Here is a 24279-nt window from a genome sequence, read left to right on the forward strand (position 1 = left end):
TTTCAAAAAAAAGTTGTTCAGACGTCGAGGGCTAATTCTGTTTGTGATGATAAAAACCCATCTGTTTCCACCGAAACAGCTTTCAGGGGATCGTTTGGAACAGTTTGGCACCATTTTTGAGTGAATTGCAGAACGTCAGATTTTTGCTGAAATTGTGACCGCGCGGCTTAGGGATTTTAGCAAAAAAAAGGTGTTCAGACGTCGAGGGCTAATTCTGTTTGTGATGATAAAAACCCATCTCTTTCCACCGAAACAGCTTTCAGGGGATCGTTTGTAACAGTTTGGCACCATTTTTGAGTGAATTGCAGAACGTCAGATTTTTGCTGAAATTGTGACCGCGCGGCTTAGGGATTTTTTCAAAAAAATGTTGTTCAGACGTCGAGTGCTAATTCTATTTGTGATGATAAAAACCCATCTGTTTCCACCGAAACAGCTTTCAGGGGATCGTTTGGAACAGTTTGGCACCATTTTTGAGTGAATTGCAGAACGTCAGATTTTTGCTGAAATTGTGACCGCGCGGCTTAGGGATTTTTGCAAAAAAAAATTGTTCAGACGTCGAGGGCTAATTCTGTTTGTGATGATAAAAACCCATCTGTTTCCACCGAAACAGCTTTCAGGGGATCGTTTGCAATAGTTTGGCACCATTTCTGAGTGAATTGCAGAACGTCAGATTTTTGCTGAAATTGTGACCGCGCGGCTTAGATATTTTTTCAAAATAAGGTTGTTCCGCATGTTCAGACTTCGAGGGCTAATTCTGTTTCTGATGATAAAAACCCATCTGTTTCCACCGAAACAGCTTTCAGGGGATCGTTTGCAACAGTTTGGCACCATTTTTGAGTGAATTGCAGAACGTCAGATTTTTGCTGAAATTGTGACCGCGCAGCTTAGGGATTTTTTCAAAAAAAAGTTGTTCAGACGTCGAGGGCTAATTCTGTTTGTGATGATAAAAACCCATCTGTTTCCACCGAAACAGCTTTCGGGGGGTCCTTTGCAACCGTTTGGCAACATTTTTGAGTGAATTGCAGAACGTCAGATTTTTGCTGAAATTGTGACCGCGCGGCTTAGGGATTTTTGCAAAAAAAAGTTGTTCAGACGTCGAGGGCTAATTCTGTTTGTGATGATAAAAACCCATCTCTTTCCACCGAAACAGCTTTCAGGGGATCGTTTGGAACAGTTTGGCACCATTTTTGAGTGAATTGCAGAAGGTCAGATTTTTGCTGAAATTGTGACCGCGCGGCTTAGGGATTTTTTCAAAAAAAAGTTGTTCAGACGTCGAGTGCTAATTCTGTTTGTGATGATAAAAACCCATCTGTTTCCACCGAAACAGCTTTCAGGGGATCGTTTGGAACAGTTTGGCACCATTTTTGAGTGAATTGCAGAACGTCAGATTTTTGCTGAAATTGTGACCGCGCGGCTTAGGGATTTTTTCAAAAAAAAGTTGTTCAGACGTCGAGGGCTAATTCTGTTTGTGATGATAAAAACCCATCTGTTTCCACCGAAACAGCTTTCAGGGGATCGTTTGGAACAGTTTGGTACCATTTTTGAGTGAATTGCAGAACGTCAGATTTTTGCTGAAATTGTGACCGCGCGGCTTAGGGATTTTTTCAAAAAAAAGTTGTTCAGACGTCGAGGGCTAATTCTGTTTGTGATGATAAAAACCCATCTGTTTCCACCGAAACAGCTTTCAGGGGATCGTTTGCAATAGTTTGGCACCATTTTTGAGTGACATGCAGAACGTCACATTTTTGCTGAAATTGTGACCGCGCGGCTTAGGGTTTTTTTCAAAAAAAAGTTCTTCGGACGTCGAGGGATAATTCGGTTTCTGATGATAAAAACCCATCTGTTTCCACCAAAATAGCTTTCAGGGGATCGTTTGGAACAGTTTGGCACCATTTTTGAGTGAATTGCAGAACGTCAGATTTTTGCTGAAATTGTGACCGCGCGGCTTAGGGATTTTTGCAAAAAAAAGTTGTTCAGACGTCGAGGGCTAATTCTGTTTGTGATGATAAAAACCCATCTGTTTCCACCGAAACAGCTTTCAGGGGATCGTTTGCAATAGTTTGGCACCATTTCTGAGTGAATTGCAGAACGTCAGATTTTTGCTGAAATTGTGACCGCGCGGCTTAGATATTTTTTCAAAATAAGGTTGTTCCGCATGTTCAGACTTCGAGGGCTAATTCTGTTTCTGATGATAAAAACCCATCTGTTTCCACCGAAACAGCTTTCAGGGGATCGTTTGCAACAGTTTGGCACCATTTTTGAGTGAATTGCAGAAGGTCAGATTTTTGCTGAAATTGTGACCGCGCGGCTTAGGGATTTTTTCAAAAAAAAGTTGTTCAGACGTCGAGGGCTAATTCTGTTTGTGATGATAAAAACCCATCTGTTTCCACCGAAACAGCTTTCGGGGGGTCCTTTGCAACCGTTTGGCAACATTTTTGAGTGAATTGCAGAACGTCAGATTTTTGCTGAAATTGTGACCGCGCGGCTTAGGGATTTTTGCAAAAAAAAGGTGTTCAAACGTCGAGGGCTAATTCTGTTTGTGATGATAAAAACCCATCTCTTTCCACCGAAACAGCTTTCAGGGGATCGTTTGGAACAGTTTGGCACCATTTTTGAGTGAATTGCAGAACGTCAGATTTTTGCTGAAATTGTGACCGCGCGGCTTAGGGATTTTTTCAAAAAAATGTTGTTCAGACGTCGAGTGCTAATTCTATTTGTGATGATAAAAACCCATCTGTTTCCACCGAAACAGCTTTCAGGGGATCGTTTGGAACAGTTTGGCACCATTTTTGAGTGAATTGCAGAACGTTAGATTTTTGCTGAAATTGTGACCGCGCGGCTTAGGGATTTTTGCAAAAAAAAGTTGTTCAGACGTCGAGGGCTAATTCTGTTTGTGATGATAAAAACCCATCTGTTTCCACCGAAACAGCTTTCAGGGGATCGTTTGCAATAGTTTGGCACCATTTCTGAGTGAATTGCAGAACGTCAGATTTTTGCTGAAATTGTGACCGCGCGGATTAGATATTTTTTCAAAATAAGGTTGTTCCGCATGTTCAGACTTCGAGGGCTAATTCTGTTTCTGATGATAAAAACCCATCTGTTTCCACCGAAACAGCTTTCAGGGGATCGTTTGCAACAGTTTGGCACCATTTTTGAGTGAATTGCAGAACGTCAGATTTTTGCTGAAATTGTGACCGCGCGGCTTAGGGATTTTTTAAAAAAAAAGTTGTTCAGACGTCGAGGGCTAATTCTGTTTGTGATGATAAAAACCCATCTGTTTCCACCAAAACAGCTTTCGGGGGGTCCTTTGCAAGCGTTTGGCAACATTTTTGAGTGAATTGCAGAACGTCAGATTTTTGCTGAAATTGTGAACGCGCGGCTTAGGGATTTTTGCAAAAAAAAGTTGTTCAGACGTCGAGGGCTAATTCTGTTTGTGATGATAAAAACCCATCTCTTTCCACCGAAACAGCTTTCAGGGGATCGTTTGGAACAGTTTGGCACCATTTTTGAGTGAATTGCAGAACGTCAGATTTTTGCTGAAATTGTGACCGCGCGGCTTAGGGATTTTTTCAAAAAAAAGTTGTTCAGACGTCGAGTGCTAATTCTGTTTGTGATGATAAAAACCCATCTGTTTCCACCGAAACAGCTTTCAGGGGATCGTTTGGAACAGTTTGGCACCATTTTTGAGTGAATTGCAGAACGTCAGATTTTTGCTGAAATTGTGACCGCGCGGCTTAGGGATTTTTTCAAAAAAAAGTTGTTCAGACGTCGAGGGCTAATTCTGTTTGTGATGATAAAAACCCATCTGTTTCCACCGAAACAGCTTTCAGGGGATCGTTTGCAATAGTTTGGCACCATTTCTGAGTGAATTGCAGAACGTCAGATTTTTGCTGAAATTGTGACCGCGCGGCTTAGATATTTTTTCAAAATAAGGTTGTTCCGCATGTTCAGACTTCGAGGGCAAATTCTGTTTCTGATGATAAAAACCCATCTGTTTCCACCGAAACAGCTTTCAGGGGATCGTTTGCAACAGTTTGGCACCATTTTTGAGTCAATTGCAGAAGGTCAGATTTTTGCTGAAATTGTGACCGCGCGGCTTAGGGATTTTTTCAAAAAAAAGTTGTTCAGACGTCGAGGGCTAATTCTGTTTCTGATGATAAAAACCCATCTGTTTCCACCGAAACAGCTTTCGGGGGGTCCTTTGCAACCGTTTGGCAACATTTTTGAGTGAATTGCAGAACGTCAGATTTTTGCTGAAATTGTGACCGCGCGGCTTAGGGATTTTTTCAAAAAAAAGTTGTTCAGACGTCGAGGGCTAATTCTGTTTGTGATGATAAAAACCCATCTGTTTCCACCGAAACAGCTTTCAGGGGATCGTTTTCAACAGTTTGGCACCATTTCTGAGTGAATTGCAGAATGTCAGATTTTTGCTGAAATTGTGACCGCGCGGCTTCGGGATTTTTTCAAAAAAAAGTTGTTCAGACGTTGAGGGCTAATTCTGTTTATGATGATAAAAACCCATCTGTTTCCACCAAAACAGCTTTCAGGGGATCATTTTCAACCGTTTGGCACCATTTCTGAGTGAATTGCAACATGTCAGGTTTTTCCTGAAATTGTGACCGCGCGGCTTAGGGTTTTTTTCAAAAAAAAGTTGTTCAGACGTCGAGGGCTAATTCTGTTTCTGATGTTTAAAACCCATCTGTTTCCACTGAAACAGCTTTCGGGGGGTCCTTTGCAACCGTTTGGCACCATTTTTGAGTGAATTGCAGAATGTCAGATTTTTGCTGAAATTGTGACCGCGCGGCTTAGGGTTTTTTTCAAAAAAAAGTTGTTCAGACGTCGAGGGCTAATTCTGTTTCTGATGATAAAAACCCATCTGTTTCCACCGAAACAGCTTTCAGGGGATCATTTGCAACAGTTTGGCATCATTTTTGAGTGAATTGCAGAACGTCAGATTTTTGCTGAGATTGTGACCGCGCGGCTTAGAGATTTTTTCAAAATAAGGTTGTTCCGCAAGTTCAGACTTCGAGGGCTAATTCTGTTTGTGATGATAAAAACCCATCTGTTTCCACCGAAACAGCTTTCAGGGGATCGTTTGCAACAGTTTGGCACCATTTTTGAGTGAATTGCAGAACGTCAGATTTTTGCTGAAATTGTGACCGCGCGGCTTAGGGATTTTTTCAAAAAAAAGTTGTTCAGACGTCGAGGGCTAATTCTGTTTGTGATGATAAAAACCCATCTGTTTCCACCGAAACAGCTTTCAGGGGATCGTTTGCAACAGTTTGGCACCATTTTTGAGTGAATTGCAGAACGTCAGATTTTTGCTGAAATTGTGACCGCGCGGCTTAGGGATTTTTGCAAAAAAAAGGTGTTCAGACGTCGAGGGCTAATTCTGTTTGTGATGATAAAAACCCATCTCTTTCCACCGAAACAGCTTTCAGGGGATCGTTTGGAACAGTTTGGCACCATTTTTGAGTGAATTGCAGAACGTCAGATTTTTGCTGAAATTGTGACCGCGCGGCTTAGGGATTTTTTCCAAAAAATGTTGTTCAGACGTCGAGTGCTAATTCTATTTGTGATGATAAAAACCCATCTGTTTCCACCGAAACAGCTTTCAGGGGATCGTTTGGAACAGTTTGGCACCATTTTTGAGTGAATTGCAGAACGTCAGATTTTTGCTGAAATTGTGACCGCGCGGCTTAGGGATTTTTGCAAAAAAAAATTGTTCAGACGTCGAGGGCTAATTCTGTTTGTGATGATAAAAACCCATCTGTTTCCACCGAAACAGCTTTCAGGGGATCGTTTGGAACAATTTGGCACCATTTTTGAGTGAATTGCAGAACGTCAGATTTTTGCTGAAATTGTGACCGCGCGGCTTAGGGTTTTTTTCAAAAAAAAGTTCTTCGGACGTCGAGGGATAATTCGGTTTCTGATGATAAAAACCCATCTGTTTCCACCAAAATAGCTTTCAGGGGATTGTTTGCAACAGTTTGGCATCATTTTTGAGTGAATTGCAGAACGTCAGATTTTTGCTGAAATTGTAACCGCGTGGCTTAGGGTTTTTTTCAAAAAAAAGTTCTTCGGACGTCGAGGGATAATTCGGTTTCTGATGATAAAAACCCATCTGTTTCCACCAAAATAGCTTTCAGGGGATCATTTGCAACAGTTTGGCATCATTTTTGAGTGAATTGCAGAACGTCAGATTTTTGCTGAGATTGTGACCGCGCGGCTTAGAGATTTTTTCAAAATAAGGTTGTTCCGCAAGTTCAGACTTCGAGGGCTAATTCTGTTTGTGATGATAAAAACCCATCTGTTTCCACCGAAACAGCTTTCAGGGGATCGTTTGCAACAGTTTGGCACCATTTTTGAGTGAATTGCAGAACGTCAGATTTTTGCTGAAATTGTGACCGCGCGGCTTAGGGATTTTTTCAAAAAAAAGTTGTTCAGACGTCGAGGGCTAATTCTGTTTGTGATGATAAAAACCCATCTGTTTCCACCGAAACAGCTTTCAGGGGATCGTTTGGAACAGTTTGGCACCATTTTTGAGTGAATTGCAGAACGTCAGATTTTTGCTGAAATTGTGACCGCGCGGCTTAGGGATTTTTGCAAAAAAAAGGTGTTCAGACGTCGAGGGCTAATTCTGTTTGTGATGATAAAAACCCATCTCTTTCCACCGAAACAGCTTTCAGGGGATCGTTTGTAACAGTTTGGCACCATTTTTGAGTGAATTGCAGAACGTCAGATTTTTGCTGAAATTGTGACCGCGCGGCTTAGGGATTTTTTCAAAAAAATGTTGTTCAGACGTCGAGTGCTAATTCTATTTGTGATGATAAAAACCCATCTGTTTCCACCGAAACAGCTTTCAGGGGATCGTTTGGAACAGTTTGGCACCATTTTTGAGTGAATTGCAGAACGTCAGATTTTTGCTGAAATTGTGACCGCGCGGCTTAGGGATTTTTGCAAAAAAAAATTGTTCAGACGTCGAGGGCTAATTCTGTTTGTGATGATAAAAACCCATCTGTTTCCACCGAAACAGCTTTCAGGGGATCGTTTGCAATAGTTTGGCACCATTTCTGAGTGAATTGCAGAACGTCAGATTTTTGCTGAAATTGTGACCGCGCGGCTTAGATATTTTTTCAAAATAAGGTTGTTCCGCATGTTCAGACTTCGAGGGCTAATTCTGTTTCTGATGATAAAAACCCATCTGTTTCCACCGAAACAGCTTTCAGGGGATCGTTTGCAACAGTTTGGCACCATTTTTGAGTGAATTGCAGAACGTCAGATTTTTGCTGAAATTGTGACCGCGCAGCTTAGGGATTTTTTCAAAAAAAAGTTGTTCAGACGTCGAGGGCTAATTCTGTTTGTGATGATAAAAACCCATCTGTTTCCACCGAAACAGCTTTCGGGGGGTCCTTTGCAACCGTTTGGCAACATTTTTGAGTGAATTGCAGAACGTCAGATTTTTGCTGAAATTGTGACCGCGCGGCTTAGGGATTTTTGCAAAAAAAAGTTGTTCAGACGTCGAGGGCTAATTCTGTTTGTGATGATAAAAACCCATCTCTTTCCACCGAAACAGCTTTCAGGGGATCGTTTGGAACAGTTTGGCACCATTTTTGAGTGAATTGCAGAAGGTCAGATTTTTGCTGAAATTGTGACCGCGCGGCTTAGGGATTTTTTCAAAAAAAAGTTGTTCAGACGTCGAGTGCTAATTCTGTTTGTGATGATAAAAACCCATCTGTTTCCACCGAAACAGCTTTCAGGGGATCGTTTGGAACAGTTTGGCACCATTTTTGAGTGAATTGCAGAACGTCAGATTTTTGCTGAAATTGTGACCGCGCGGCTTAGGGATTTTTTCAAAAAAAAGTTGTTCAGACGTCGAGGGCTAATTCTGTTTGTGATGATAAAAACCCATCTGTTTCCACCGAAACAGCTTTCAGGGGATCGTTTGCAATAGTTTGGCACCATTTTTGAGTGACATGCAGAACGTCACATTTTTGCTGAAATTGTGACCGCGCGGCTTAGGGTTTTTTTCAAAAAAAAGTTCTTCGGACGACGAGGGATAATTCGGTTTCTGATGATAAAAACCCATCTGTTTCCACCAAAATAGCTTTCAGGGGATCGTTTGGAACAGTTTGGCACCATTTTTGAGTGAATTGCAGAACGTCAGATTTTTGCTGAAATTGTGACCGCGCGGCTTAGGGATTTTTGCAAAAAAAAGTTGTTCAGACGTCGAGGGCTAATTCTGTTTGTGATGATAAAAACCCATCTGTTTCCACCGAAACAGCTTTCAGGGGATCGTTTGCAATAGTTTGGCACCATTTCTGAGTGAATTGCAGAACGTCAGATTTTTGCTGAAATTGTGACCGCGCGGCTTAGATATTTTTTCAAAATAAGGTTGTTCCGCATGTTCAGACTTCGAGGGCTAATTCTGTTTCTGATGATAAAAACCCATCTGTTTCCACCGAAACAGCTTTCAGGGGATCGTTTGCAACAGTTTGGCACCATTTCTGAGTGAATTGCAGAAGGTCAGATTTTTGCTGAAATTGTGACCGCGCGGCTTAGGGATTTTTTCAAAAAAAAGTTGTTCAGACGTCGAGGGCTAATTCTGTTTGTGATGATAAAAACCCATCTGTTTCCACCGAAACAGCTTTCGGGGGGTCCTTTGCAACCGTTTGGCAACATTTTTGAGTGAATTGCAGAACGTCAGATTTTTGCTGAAATTGTGACCGCGCGGCTTAGGGATTTTTGCAAAAAAAAGGTGTTCAAACGTCGAGGGCTAATTCTGTTTGTGATGATAAAAACCCATCTCTTTCCACCGAAACAGCTTTCAGGGGATCGTTTGGAACAGTTTGGCACCATTTTTGAGTGAATTGCAGAACGTCAGATTTTTGCTGAAATTGTGACCGCGCGGCTTAGGGATTTTTTCAAAAAAATGTTGTTCAGACGTCGAGTGCTAATTCTATTTGTGATGATAAAAACCCATCTGTTTCCACCGAAACAGCTTTCAGGGGATCGTTTGGAACAGTTTGGCACCATTTTTGAGTGAATTGCAGAACGTTAGATTTTTGCTGAAATTGTGACCGCGCGGCTTAGGGATTTTTGCAAAAAAAAGTTGTTCAGACGTCGAGGGCTAATTCTGTTTGTGATGATAAAAACCCATCTGTTTCCACCGAAACAGCTTTCAGGGGATCGTTTGCAATAGTTTGGCACCATTTCTGAGTGAATTGCAGAACGTCAGATTTTTGCTGAAATTGTGACCGCGCGGATTAGATATTTTTTCAAAATAAGGTTGTTCCGCATGTTCAGACTTCGAGGGCTAATTCTGTTTCTGATGATAAAAACCCATCTGTTTCCACCGAAACAGCTTTCAGGGGATCGTTTGCAACAGTTTGGCACCATTTTTGAGTGAATTGCAGAACGTCAGATTTTTGCTGAAATTGTGACCGCGCGGCTTAGGGATTTTTTCAAAAAAAAGTTGTTCAGACGTCGAGGGCTAATTCTGTTTGTGATGATAAAAACCCATCTGTTTCCACCAAAACAGCTTTCGGGGGGTCCTTTGCAAGCGTTTGGCAACATTTTTGAGTGAATTGCAGAACGTCAGATTTTTGCTGAAATTGTGAACGCGCGGCTTAGGGATTTTTGCAAAAAAAAGTTGTTCAGACGTCGAGGGCTAATTCTGTTTGTGATGATAAAAACCCATCTCTTTCCACCGAAACAGCTTTCAGGGGATCGTTTGGAACAGTTTGGCACCATTTTTGAGTGAATTGCAGAACGTCAGATTTTTGCTGAAATTGTGACCGCGCGGCTTAGGGATTTTTTCAAAAAAAAGTTGTTCAGACGTCGAGTGCTAATTCTGTTTGTGATGATAAAAACCCATCTGTTTCCACCGAAACAGCTTTCAGGGGATCGTTTGGAACAGTTTGGCACCATTTTTGAGTGAATTGCAGAATGTCAGATTTTTGCTGAAATTGTGACCGCGCGGCTTAGGGATTTTTTCAAAAAAAAGTTGTTCAGACGTCGAGGGCTAATTCTGTTTGTGATGATAAAAACCCATCTGTTTCCACCGAAACAGCTTTCAGGGGATCGTTTGCAATAGTTTGGCACCATTTCTGAGTGAATTGCAGAACGTCAGATTTTTGCTGAAATTGTGACCGCGCGGCTTAGATATTTTTTCAAAATAAGGTTGTTCCGCATGTTCAGACTTCGAGGGCAAATTCTGTTTCTGATGATAAAAACCCATCTGTTTCCACCGAAACAGCTTTCGGGGGGTCCTTTGCAACCGTTTGGCAACATTTTTGAGTGAATTGCAGAACGTCAGATTTTTGCTGAAATTGTGACCGCGCGGCTTAGGGATTTTTGCAAAAAAAAGTTGTTCAGACGTCGAGGGCTAATTCTGTTTGTGATGATAAAAACCCATCTGTTTCCACCGAAACAGCTTTCAGGGGATCGTTTTCAACAGTTTGGCACCATTTCTGAGTGAATTGCAGAATGTCAGATTTTTGCTGAAATTGTGACCGCGCGGCTTCGGGATTTTTTCAAAAAAAAGTTGTTCAGACGTTGAGGGCTAATTCTGTTTATGATGATAAAAACCCATCTGTTTCCACCAAAACAGCTTTCAGGGGATCATTTTCAACCGTTTGGCACCATTTCTGAGTGAATTGCAACATGTCAGGTTTTTCCTGAAATTGTGACCGCGCGGCTTAGGGTTTTTTTCAAAAAAAAGTTGTTCAGACGTCGAGGGCTAATTCTGTTTCTGATGTTTAAAACCCATCTGTTTCCACTGAAACAGCTTTCGGGGGGTCCTTTGCAACCGTTTGGCACCATTTTTGAGTGAATTGCAGAATGTCAGATTTTTGCTGAAATTGTGACCGCGCGGCTTAGGGTTTTTTTCAAAAAAAAGTTGTTCAGACGTCGAGGGCTAATTCTGTTTCTGATGATAAAAACCCATCTGTTTCCACCGAAACAGCTTTCAGGGGATCGTTTGCAACAGTTTGGCACCATTTCTGAGTGAATTGCAGAACGTCAGATTTTTGCTGAAATTGTGACCGCGCGCCTCAGGGATTTTTTCAAAAAAAAAGTTGTTCAGACGTTGAGGGCTAATTCTGTTTCTGATGTTTAAAACCCATCTATTTCCACCGAAACAGCTTTCGGGGGGTCCTTTGCAACCGTTTAGCACCATTTTTGAGTGAAATGCAGAACGTCAGATTTTTGCTGAAATTGTGACCGCGCGGCTTAGGGATTTTTTCAAAAAAAAGTTGTTCAGACGTCGAGGGCTAATTCTGTTTGTGATGATAAAAACCCATCTGTTTCCACCAAAACAGCTTTCAGGGGATCGTTTGGAACAGTTTGGCACCATTTTTGAGTGAATTGCAGAACGTCAGATTTTTGCTGAAATAGTGACCGCGCGGCTTAGGGATTTTTTCAAAAAAAAAGTTGTTCAGACGTCGAGGGCTAATTCTGTTTGTGATGATAAAAACCCATCTGTTTCCACCGAAACAGCTTTCAGGGGATCGTTTGGAACAGTTTGGCACCATTTCTGAGTGAATTGCAGAATGTCAGATTTTTGCTGAAATTGTGACCGCGCGGCTTAGGGATTTTTTCAAAAAGAAGTTGTTCAGACGTCGAGAGCTAATTCTGTTTATGATGATAAAAACCCATCTGTTTCCACCAAAACAGCTTTCAGGGGATCATTTGCAACCGTTTGGCACCATTTCTGAGTGAATTGCAACATGTCAGGTTTTTCCTGAAATTGTGACCGTGCGCCTCAGGGATTTTTTCAAAAAAAAAGTTGTTCCGACGTCGAGGGCTAATTCTGTTTGTGATGAGAAAAACCCATCTGTTTCCACCGAAACAGCTTTCAGGGGATCGTTTGGAACAGTTTGGCACCATTTTTGAGTGAATTGCAGAACGTCAGATTTTTGCTGAAATTGTGACCGCGCGGCTTAGGTATTTTTTCAAAAAAAAGTTGTTCAGACGTCGAGGGCTAATTCTGTTTGTGATGATAAAAACCCATCTGTTTCCACCGAAACAGCTTTCAGGGGATCGTTTGGAACAGTTTGGCACCATTTCTGAGTGAATTGCAGAATGTCAGATTTTTGCTGAAATTGTGACCGCGCGGCTTAGGGATTTTTTCAAAAAAAAGTTGTTCAGACGTCGAGGGCTAATTCTGTTTCTGATGTTTAAAACCCATCTGTTTCCACCGAAACAGCTTTCGGGGGGTCCTTTGCAACCGTTTGGCACCATTTTTGAGTGAATTGCAGAATGTCAGATTTTTGCTGAAATTGTGACCGCGCGGCTTAGGGTTTTTTTCAAAAAAAAGTTCTTCGGACGTCGAGGGCTAATTCTGTTTCTGATGATAAAAACCCATCTGTTTCCACCGAAACAGCTTTCAGGGGATCGTTTGCAACAGTTTGGCACCATTTTTGAGTGAATTGCAGAACGTCAGATTTTTGCTGAAATTGTGACCGTGCGCCTCAGGGTTTTTTTCAAAAAAAAAGTTGTTCAGACGTCGAGGGCTAATTCTGTTTGTGATGAGAAAAACCCATCTGTTTCCACCGAAACAGCTTTCAGGGGATCGTTTGGAACAGTTTGGCACCATTTTTGAGTGAATTGCAGAACGTCAGATTTTTGCTGAAATTGTGACCGCGCGGCTTAGGGATTTTTTCAAAAAAAAGTTGTTCAGACTTCGAGGGCTAATTCTGTTTGTGATGATAAAAACCCATCTGTTTCCACCGAAACAGCGTTCAGGGGATCGTTTGGAACAGTTTGGCACCATTTCTGAGTGAATTGCAGAATGTCAGATTTTTGCTGAAATTGTGACCGCGCGGCTTAGGGATTTTTTCAAAAAAAAGTTGTTCAGACGTTGAGGGCTAATTCTGTTTCTGATGTTTAAAACCCATCTGTTTCCACCGAAACAGCTTTCGGGGGGTCCTTTGCAACCGTTTGGCACCATTTTTGAGTGAAATGCAGAACGTCAGATTTTTGCTGAAATTGTGACCGCGCGGCTTAGGGTTTTTTTCAAAAAAAAGTTCTTCGGACGTCGAGGGATAATTCGGTTTCTGATGATAAAAACCCATCTGTTTCCACCAAAATAGCTTTCAGGGGATCATTTGCAACAGTTTGGCATCATTTTTGAGTGAATTGCAGAACGTCAGATTTTTGCTGAGATTGTGACCGCGCGGCTTAGGGATTTTTTCAAAAAAAAGTTGTTCAGACGTCGAGGGCTAATTCTGTTTCTGATGATAAAAACCCATCTGTTTCCACCGAAACAGCTTTCAGGGGATCGTTTGCAACAGTTTGGCACCATTTCTGAGTGAATTGCAGAACGTCAGATTTTTGCTGAAATTGTGACCGCGCGGCTTAGGGTTTTTTTCAAAAAAAAGTTCTTCGGACGTCGAGGGATAATTCGGTTTCTGATGATAAAAAACCATCTGTTTCCACCAAAATAGCTTTCAGGGGATTGTTTGCAACAGTTTGGCATCATTTTTCAGTGAATTGCAGAACGTCAGATTTTTACTGAGATTGTGACCGCGCGGCTTAGGGATTTTTTCAAAAAAAAGTTGTTCAGACGTCGAGGGCTAATTCTGTTTCTGATGATAAAGAGCCATCTGTTTCCACCGAAACAGCTTTCAGGGGATCGTTTGCAACAGTTTGGCACCATTTCTGAGTGAATTGCAGAACGTCAGATTTTTGCTGAAATTCTGACCGCGCGGCTTAGGGTTTTCTCAAAAAAAAATTTTTCAGACGTTGAGGGCTAATTCTGTTTCTCATGAAAAACCCATCTGTTTCCACCGAAACAGCTTTCAGGGGATCGTTTGCAACAGTTTGGCACCATTTCTGAGAGAATTGCAGAACGTCAGATTTTTGCTGAAATTGTGACCGCGCGCCTCCGGGATTTTTTTAAAAAAAAAGTTGTTCAGACGTCGAGGGCTAGTTCTGTTTCTGATGATAAAAACCCATCTGTTTCCACCGAAACAGCTTTCAGGGGATTGTTTGCAACAGTTTAGCACCATTTCTGAGTGAATTGCAACATGTCAGGTTTTTGCTGAAATTGTGACCGCGCGGCTTAGGGATTTTTTCAAAAAAAAGTTGTTCGGAAAGAGGGCTAATTCTGTTTCTGATGATAAAAACCCATCTGTTTCCACCGAAACAGCTTTCAGGGGATCGTTTGCAACAGTTTGGCACCATTTTTGAGTGAATTGCAGAACGTCAGATTTTTGCTGAAATTGTGACCGCGCGGCTTAGGGATTTTTTCAAAAAAAAGTTGTTCAGACGTCGAGGGCTAATTCTGTTTCTGATGTTTAAAACCCATCTGTTTCCACCGAAACAGCTTTCGGGGGATCCTTTGCAACCGTTTGGCACCATTTTTGAGTGAATTGCAGAACGTCAGATTTTTGCTGAAATTGTGACCGCGCGGCTTAGGGTTTTTTTCAAAAAAAAGTTCTTCGGACGTCGAGGGATAATTCGGTTTCTGATGATAAAAACCCATCTGTTTCCACCAAAATAGCTTTCAGGGGATTGTTTGCAACAGTTTGGCATCATTTTTGAGTGAATTGCAGAACGTCAGATTTTTGCTGAAATTGTGACCGCGCGGCTTAGGGTTTTTTTCAAAAAAAAGTTCTTCGGACGTCGAGGGATAATTCGGTTTCTGATGATAAAAACCCATCTGTTTCCACCAAAATAGCTTTCAGGGGATCGTTTACAACAGTTTGGCACCATTTCTGAGTGAATTGCAGAACGTCAGATTTTTGCTGAAATTGTGACCGCGCGGCTTAGAGATTTTTTCAAAATAAGGTTGTTCCGCAAGTTCAGACTTTGAGGGCTAATTCTGTTTGTGATGATAAAAACCCATCTGTTTCCACCGAAACAGCTTTCAGGGGATCGTTTGGAACAGTTTGGCACCATTTCTGAGTGAATTGCAGAACGTCAGATTTTTGCTGAAATTGTGACCGCGCGGCTTAGGGATTTTTTCAAAAAAAAGTTGTTCAGACGTCGAGGGCTAATTCTGTTTGTGATGATAAAAACCCATCTGTTTCCACCGAAACAGCTTTCAGGGGATCGTTTGGAACAGTTTGGCACCATTTCTGAGTGAATTGCAGAATGTCAGATTTTTGCTGAAATTGTGACCGCGCGGCTTAGGGATTTTTTCAAAAAAAAGTTGTTCAGACGTCGAGGGCTAATTCTGTTTCTGATGTTTAAAACCCATCTGTTTCCACCGAAACAGCTTTCGGGGGGTCCTTTGCAACCGTTTGGCACCATTTTTGAGTGAATTGCAGAATGTCAGATTTTTGCTGAAATTGTGACCGCGCGGCTTAGGGTTTTTTTCAAAAAAAAGTTCTTCGGACGTCGAGGGCTAATTCTGTTTCTGATGATAAAAACCCATCTGTTTCCACCGAAACAGCTTTCAGGGGATCGTTTGCAACAGTTTGGCACCATTTTTGAGTGAATTGCAGAACGTCAGATTTTTGCTGAAATTGTGACCGTGCGCCTCAGGGATTTTTTCAAAAAAAAAGTTGTTCAGACGTCGAGGGCTAATTCTGTTTGTGATGAGAAAAACCCATCTGTTTCCACCGAAACAGCTTTCAGGGGATCGTTTGGAACAGTTTGGCACCATTTTTGAGTGAATTGCAGAACGTCAGATTTTTGCTGAAATTGTGACCGCGCGGCTTAGGGATTTTTTCAAAAAAAAGTTGTTCAGACGTCGAGGGCTAATTCTGTTTGTGATGATAAAAACCCATCTGTTTCCACCGAAACAGCTTTCAGGGGATCGTTTGCAACAGTTTGGCACCATTTCTGAGTGAATTGCAGAACGTCAGATTTTTGCTGAAATTGTGACCGCGCGGCTTAGGGTTTTTTTCAAAAAAAAGTTCTTCGGACGTCGAGGGATAATTCGGTTTCTGATGATAAAAAACCATCTGTTTCCACCAAAATAGCTTTCAGGGGATTGTTTGCAACAGTTTGGCATCATTTTTGAGTGAATTGCAGAACGTCAGATTTTTGCTGAGATTGTGACCGCGCGGCTTAGGGATTTTTTCAAAAAAAGGTTGTTCAGACGTCGAGGGCTAATTCTGTTTCTGATGATAAAGAGCCATCTGTTTCCACCGAAACAGCTTTCAGGGGATCGTTTGCAACAGTTTGGCACCATTTCTGAGTGAATTGCAGAACGTCAGATTTTTGCTGAAATTCTGACCGCGCGGCTTAGGGATTTTTTCAAAAAAAAATTTTCAGACGTTGAGGGCTAATTCTGTTTCTCATGAAAAACCCATCTGTTTCCACCGAAACAGCTTTCAGGGGATCGTTTGCAACAGTTTGGCACCATTTCTGAGTGAATTGCAGAACGTCAGATTTTTGCTGAAATTGTGACCGCGCGCCTCCGGGATTTTTTCAAAAAAAAAGTTGTTCAGACGTCGAGGGCTAGTTCTGTTTCTGATGATAAAAACCCATCTGTTTCCACCAAAACAGCTTTCAGGGGATTGTTTGCAACAGTTTAGCACCATTTCTGAGTGAATTGCAACATGTCAGGTTTTTGCTGAAATTGTGACCGCGCGGCTTAGGGATTTTTTCAAAAAAAAGTTGTTCGGAAAGAGGGCTAATTCTGTTTCTGATGATAAAAACCCATCTGTTTCCACCGAAACAGCTTTCAGGGGATCGTTTGCAGCAGTTTGGCACCATTTTTGAGTGAATTGCAGAACGTCAGATTTTTGCTGAAATTGTGAGCGCGCGGCTTAGGGATTTTTTCAACAAAAAGTTTTTCAGACGTCGAGGGCTAATTCTGTTTCTGATGTTTAAAACCCATCTGTTTCCACCGAAACAGCTTTCGGGGGATCCTTTGCAACCGTTTGGCACCATTTTTGAGTGAATTGCAGAACGTCAGATTTTTGCTGAAATTGTGACCGCGCGGCTTAGGGTTTTTTTCAAAAAAAAGTTCTTCGGACGTCGAGGGATAATTCGGTTTCTGATGATAAAAACCCATCTGTTTCCACCAAAATAGCTTTCAGGGGATCGTTTGCAACAGTTTGGCATCATTTTTGAGTGAATTGCAGAACGTCAGATTTTTGCTGAAATTGTGACCGCGCGGCTTAGGGTTTTTTTCAAAAAAAAGTTCTTCGGACGTCGAGGGATAATTCGGTTTCTGATGATAAAAACCCATCTGTTTCCACCAAAATAGCTTTCAGGGGATCGTTTACAACAGTTTGGCACCATTTCTGAGTGAATTGCAGAACGTCAGATTTTTGCTGAAATTGTGACCGCGCGGCTTAGAGATTTTTTCAAAATAAGGTTGTTCCGCAAGTTCAGACTTCGAGGGCTAATTCTGTTTGTGATGATAAAAACCCATCTGTTTCCACCGAAACAGCTTTCAGGGGATCGTTTGGAACAGTTTGGCACCATTTCTGAGTGAATTGCAGAACGTCAGATTTTTGCTGAAATTGTGACCGCGCGGCTTACGGATTTTTTCAAATAAAGTTGTTCAGACGTCGAGGGCTAATTCTGTTTATGATGTTTAAAATCCATCTGTTTCCACCGAAACAGCTTTCGGGGGGTCCTTTGCAACCGTTTGGCACCATTTTTGAGTGAATTGCAGAACATCAGATTTTTGCTGAAATTGTGACCGCGCGCCTTAGGGATTTTTTCAAAAAAAAGTTGTTCAGACGTCGAGGGCTAATTCTGTTTGTGATGATAAAAACCCATCTGTTTCCACCGAAACAGCTTTCAGGGGATCGTTTGGAACAGTTTGGCATCATTTTTGAGTGAATTGCAGAACGTCAGATTTTTGCTGAAATTGTGACCGCGCGGCTTAGGGTTTTTTTCAAAAAAAAGTTCTTCGGACGTCGAGGGATAATTCGGTTTCTGATGATAAAAACCCATCTGTTTCCACCAAAATAGCTTTCAGGGGATCGTTTACAACAGTTTGGCACCATTTCTGAGTGAATTGCAGAACGTCAGATTTTTGCTGAAATTGTGACCGCGCGGCTTAGAGATTTTTTCAAAATAAGGTTGTTCCGCAAGTTCAGACTTCGAGGGCTAATTCTGTTTGTGATGATAAAAACCCATCTGTTTCCACCTAAACAGCTTTCAGGGGATCGTTTGGAACAGTTTGGCACCATTTCTGAGTGAATTGCAGAACGTCAGATTTTTGCTGAAATTGTGACCGCGCGGCTTACGGATTTTTTCAAATAAAGTTGTTCAGACGTCGAGGGCTAATTCTGTTTATGATGTTTAAAATCCATCTGTTTTCACCGAAACAGCTTTCGGGGGGTCCTTTGCAACCGTTTGGCACCATTTTTGAGTGAATTGCAGAACATCAGATTTTTGCTGAAATTGTGACCGCGCGCCTTAGGGATTTTTTCAAAAAAAAGTTGTTCAGACGTCGAGGGCTAATTCTGTTTGTGATGATAAAAACCCATCTGTTTCCACCGAAACAGCTTTCAGGGGATCGTTTGGAACAGTTTGGCATGATTTTTGAGTGAATTGCAGAACGTCAGATTTTTGCTGAGATTGTGACCGCGCGGCTTAGGGATTTTTTGAAAAAAAAATTGTTCAGACGTCGACGGCTAATTCTGTATCTGATGATAAAAACCCATCTGTTTCCACCGAAACAGCTTTCAGGGGATCGTTTGGAACAGTTTGGCACCATTTTTGAGTGAATTGCAGAACGTCAGATTTTTGCTGAAATTGTGACCGCGCGGCTTAGGGATTTTTTCAAAAAAAAGTTATTCAGACGTCGAGGGTGAATTCTGTTTCTGATGATAAAAACCCATCTCTTTCCACCGAAACAGCTTTCGGGGGGTCCTTTGCAACAGTTTGGCACCATTTCTGAGTGAATTGCAGAACGTCAGATTTTTGCTGAAATTGTGACCGCGCGGCTTAGGGATTTTTTCAAAAAAAAGTTGTTCAGACGTCGAGGGCTAATTCTGTTTCTGATGATAAAAACCCATCTGTTTCCACCGAAACGGCTTTCAGGGGATCATTTGCAACAGTTTGGCATCATTTTTGAGTGAATTGCAGAACGTCAGATTTTTGCTGAAATTGTGACCGCGCGGCTTAGGGATTTTTTCAAAAAAAAGTTGTTCAGACGTCGAGGGCGAATTCTGTTTCTGATGATAAAAACCCATCTCGTTCCACTGAAACAGCTTTCAGGGGATCGTTTGCAGCAGTTTGGCACCATTTTTGAGTGAATTGCAGAACGTCAGATTTTTGCTGAAATTGTGAGCGCGCGGCTTAGGGATTTTTTCAAAATAAGGTTGTTCCGCAAGTTCAGACTTCGAGGGCTAATTCTGTTTGTGATGATAAAAACCCATCTGTTTCCACCGAAACAGCTTTCAGGGGATCGTTTGCAACAGTTTACCACCATTTCTGAGTGAATTGCAACATGTCAGATTTTTGCTGAAATTGTGACCGCGCGGCTTATGGATTTTTTCAAAAAAAGTTGTTCAGACGTCGAGGGCTAATTCTGTTTCTGATGATAAAAATCCATCTGTTTCCACCGAAACAGCTTTCAGGGGATTGTTTGCAACAGTTTGGCATCATTTTTGAGTGAATTGCAGAACGTCAGATTTTTGCTGGGATTGTGACCGCGCGGCTTAGGGATTTTTTCAAAAAAAAGTTGTTCAGACGTCGAGGGCTAATTCTGTTTGTGATGATAAAAACCCATCTGTTTCCACCGAAACAGCTTTCAGGGGATCGTTTGGAACAGTTTGGCACCATTTCTGAGTGAATTGCAGAACGTCAGATTTTTGCGGAAATTGTGACCGCGCGGCTTAGGGATTTTTTCAAAAAAAAGTTGTTCAGACGTCGAGGGCTAATTCTGTTTGTGATGATAAAAACCCATCTGTTTCCACCGAAACAGCTTTCAGGGGATCGTTTGCAACAGTTTGGCATCATTTTTGAGTGAATTGCAGAACGTCAGATTTTTGCTGAAATTGTGACCGCGCGGCTTAGGGATTTTTTCAAAAAAAAGTTGTTCAGACGTCGAGGGCGAATTCTGTTTCTGATGATAAAAACCCATTTCGTTCCACTGAAACAGCTTTCAGGGGATCGTTTGCAGCAGTTTGGCACCATTTTTGAGTGAATTGCAGAACGTCAGATTTTTGCTGAAATTGTGAGCGCGCGGCTTAGGGATTTTTTCAAAATAAGGTTGTTCCGCAAGTTCAGACTTCGAGGGCTAATTCTGTTTGTGATGATAAAAACCCATCTGTTTCCACCAAAACAGCTTTCAGGGGATCGTTTGCAACAGTTTGGCACCATTTCTGAGTGAATTGGAGAACGTCAGATTTTTGCAGAAATTGTGACCGCACGGCTTAGGCATTTTTTTTAAAAAAAAGTTGTTCAGACGTCGAGGGCTAATTCTGTTTGTGATGATAAAAACCCATCTGTTTCCACCGAAACAGCTTTCAGGGGATCGTTTGCAACAGTTTGGCACCATTTCTGAGTGAATTGCAGAACGTCAGATTTTTGCTCAAATTGTGACCGCGCGGCTTAGGGTTTTTTTCAAAAAAAAGTTCTTCGGACGTCGAGGGATAATTCGGTTTCTGATGATAAAAACCCATCTGTTTCCACCGAAATAGCTTTCAGGGGATCGTTTGCAACAGTTTGGCATCATTTCTGAGTGAATTGCAGAACGTCAGATTTTTGCTGAAATTGTGACCGCGCGGCTTAGGGATTTTTTCAAAATAAGGTTGTTCCGCAAGTTCAGACTTCGAGGGCTAATTCTGTTTGTGATGATAAAAACCCATCTGTTTCCACCGAAACAGCTTTCAGGGGATCGTTTGCAACAGTTTGGCACCATTTTTGAGTGAATTGCAGAACGTCAGATTTTTGCGGAAATTGTGACCGCGCGGCTTAGGGATTTTTTCAAAAAAAAGTTGTTCAGACGTCGAGGGCTAATTCTGTTTGTGATGATAAAAACCCATCTGTTTCCACCGAAACAGCGTTCAGGGGATCGTTTGGAACAGTTTGGCACCATTTCTGAGTGAATTGCAGAATGTCAGATTTTTGCTGAAATTGTGACCGCGCGGCTTAGGGATTTTTTCAAAAAAAAGTTGTTCAGACGTCGAGGGCTAATTCTGTTTCTGATGTTTAAAACCCATCTGTTTCCACCGAAACAGCTTTCGGGCGGTCCTTTGCAACCGTTTGGCACCATTTTTGAGTGAAATGCAGAACGTCAGATTTTTGCTGAAATTGTGACCGCGCGGCTTAGCGTTTTTTTCAAAAAAAAGTTCTTCGGACGTCGAGGGATAATTCGGTTTCTGATGATAAAAACCCATCTGTTTCCACCAAAATAGCTTTCAGGGGATCATTTGCAACAGTTTGGCATCATTTTTGAGTGAATTGCAGAACGTCAGATTTTTGCTGAGATTGTGACCGCGCGGCTTAGGGATTTTTTCAAAAAAAAGTTGTTCAGACGTCGAGGGCTAATTCTGTTTCTGATGATAAAAACCCATCTGTTTCCACCGAAACAGCTTTCAGGGGATCGTTTGCAACAGTTTGGCACCATTTCTGAGTGAATTGCAGAACGTCAGATTTTTGCTGAAATTGTGACCGCGCGGCTTAGGGTTTTTTTCAAAAAAAAGTTCTTCGGACGTCGAGGGATAATTCGGTTTCTGATGATAAAAAACCATCTGTTTCCACCAAAATAGCTTTCAGGGGATTGTTTGCAACAGTTTGGCACCATTTTTCAGTGAATTGCAGAACGTCAGATTTTTACTGAGATTGTGACCGCGCGGCTTAGAGATTTTTTCAAAATAAGGTTGTTCCGCAAGTTCAGACTTTGAGGGCTAATTCTGTTTGTGATGATAAAAACCCATCTGTTTCCACCGAAACAGCTTTCAGGGGATCGTTTGGAACAGTTTGGCACCATTTCTGAGTGAATTGCAGAACGTCAGATTTTTGCTGAAATTGTGACCGCGCGGCTTAGGGATTTTTTCAAAAAAAAGTTGTTCAGACGTCGAGGGCTAATTCTGTTTGTGATGATAAAAACCCATCTGTTTCCACCGAAACAGCTTTCAGGGGATCGTTTGGAACAGTTTGGCACCATTTCTGAGTGAATTGCAGAATGTCAGATTTTTGCTGAAATTGTGACCGCGCGGCTTAGGGATTTTTTCAAAAAAAAGTTGTTCAGACGTCGAGGGCTAATTCTGTTTCTGATGTTTAAAACCCATCTGTTTCCACCGAAACAGCTTTCGGGGGGTCCTTTGCAACCGTTTGGCACCATTTTTGAGTGAATTGCAGAATGTCAGATTTTTGCTGAAATTGTGACCGCGCGGCTTAGGGTTTTTTTCAAAAAAAAGTTCTTCGGACGTCGAGGGCTAATTCTGTTTCTGATGATAAAAACCCATCTGTTTCCACCGAAACAGCTTTCAGGGGATCGTTTGCAACAGTTTGGCACCATTTTTGAGTGAATTGCAGAACGTCAGATTTTTGCTGAAATTGTGACCGTGCGCATCAGGGATTTTTTCAAAAAAAAGTTGTTCAGACGTCGAGGGCTAATTCTGTTTGTGATGATAAAAACCCATCTGTTTCCACCGAAACAGCTTTCAGGGGATCGTTTGGAACAGTTTGGCACCATTTCTGAGTGAATTGCAGAATGTCAGATTTTTGCTGAAATTGTGACCGCGCGGCTTAGGGATTTTTTCAAAATAAGGTTGTTCCGCAAGTTCAGACTTCGAGGGCTAATTCTGTTTGTGATGATAAAAACCCATCTGTTTCCACCAAAATAGCTTTCAGGGGATCGTTTGCAACAGTTTGGCATCATTTTTGAGTGAATTGCAGAACGTCAGATTTTTGCTGAAATTGTGACCGCGCGGCTTAGGGTTTTTTTCAAAAAAAAGTTCTTCGGACGTCGAGGGATAATTCGGTTTCTGATGATAAAAACCCATCTGTTTCCACCAAAATAGCTTTCAGGGGATCGTTTACAACAGTTTGGCACCATTTCTGAGTGAATTGCAGAACGTCAGATTTTTGCTGAAATTGTGACCGCGCGGCTTAGAGATTTTTTCAAAATAAGGTTGTTCCGCAAGTTCAGACTTCGAGGGCTAATTCTGTTTGTGATGATAAAAACCCATCTGTTTCCACCGAAACAGCTTTCAGGGGATCGTTTGGAACAGTTTGGCACCATTTCTGAGTGAATTGCAGAACGTCAGATTTTTGCTGAAATTGTGACCGCGCGGCTTACGGATTTTTTCAAATAAAGTTGTTCAGACGTCGAGGGCTAATTCTGTTTATGATGTTTAAAATCCATCTGTTTCCACCGAAACAGCTTTCGGGGGGTCCTTTTCAACCGTTTGGCACCATTTTTGAGTGAATTGCAGAACATCAGATTTTTGCTGAAATTGTGACCGCGCGCCTTAGGGATTTTTTCAAAAAAAAGTTGTTCAGACGTCGAGGGCTAATTCTGTTTGTGATGATAAAAACCCATCTGTTTCCACCGAAACAGCTTTCAGGGGATCGTTTGGAACAGTTTGGCATGATTTTTGAGTGAATTGCAGAACGTCAGATTTTTGCTGAGATTGTGACCGCGCGGCTTAGGGATTTTTTCAAAAAAAAGTTGTTCAGACGTCGACGGCTAATTCTGTATCTGATGATAAAAACCCATCTGTTTCCACCGAAACAGCTTTCAGGGGATCGTTTGGAAAAGTTTGGCACCATTTTTGAGTGAATTGCAGAACGTCAGATTTTTGCTGAAATTGTGACCGCGCGGCTTAGGGATTTTTTCAAAAAAAAGTTATTCAGACGTCGAGGGTGAATTCTGTTTCTGATGATAAAAACCCATCTCTTTCCACCGAAACAGCTTTCGGGGGGTCCTTTGCAACAGTTTGGCACCATTTCTGAGTGAATTGCAGAACGTCAGATTTTTGCTGAAATTGTGACCGCGCGGCTTAGGGATTTTTTCAAAAAAAAGTTGTTCAGACGTCGAGGGCTAATTCTGTTTCTGATGATAAAAACCCATCTGTTTCCACCGAAACGGCTTTCAGGGGATCATTTGCAACAGTTTGGCATCATTTTTGAGTGAATTGCAGAACGTCAGATTTTTGCTGAAATTGTGACCGCGCGGCTTAGGGATTTTTTCAAAAAAAAGTTGTTCAGACGTCGAGGGCGAATTCTGTTTCTGATGATAAAAACCCATCTCGTTCCACTGAAACAGCTTTCAGGGGATCGTTTGCAGCAGTTTGGCACCATTTTTGAGTGAATTGCAGAACGTCAGATTTTTGCTGAAATTGTGAGCGCGCGGCTTAGGGATTTTTTCAAAATAAGGTTGTTCCGCAAGTTCAGACTTCGAGGGCT

The sequence above is a fragment of the Podarcis raffonei genome, chromosome 4 (assembly GCF_027172205.1).
Source record: "Podarcis raffonei isolate rPodRaf1 chromosome 4, rPodRaf1.pri, whole genome shotgun sequence".
Lineage (NCBI taxonomy): Eukaryota > Metazoa > Chordata > Lepidosauria > Squamata > Lacertidae > Podarcis > Podarcis raffonei.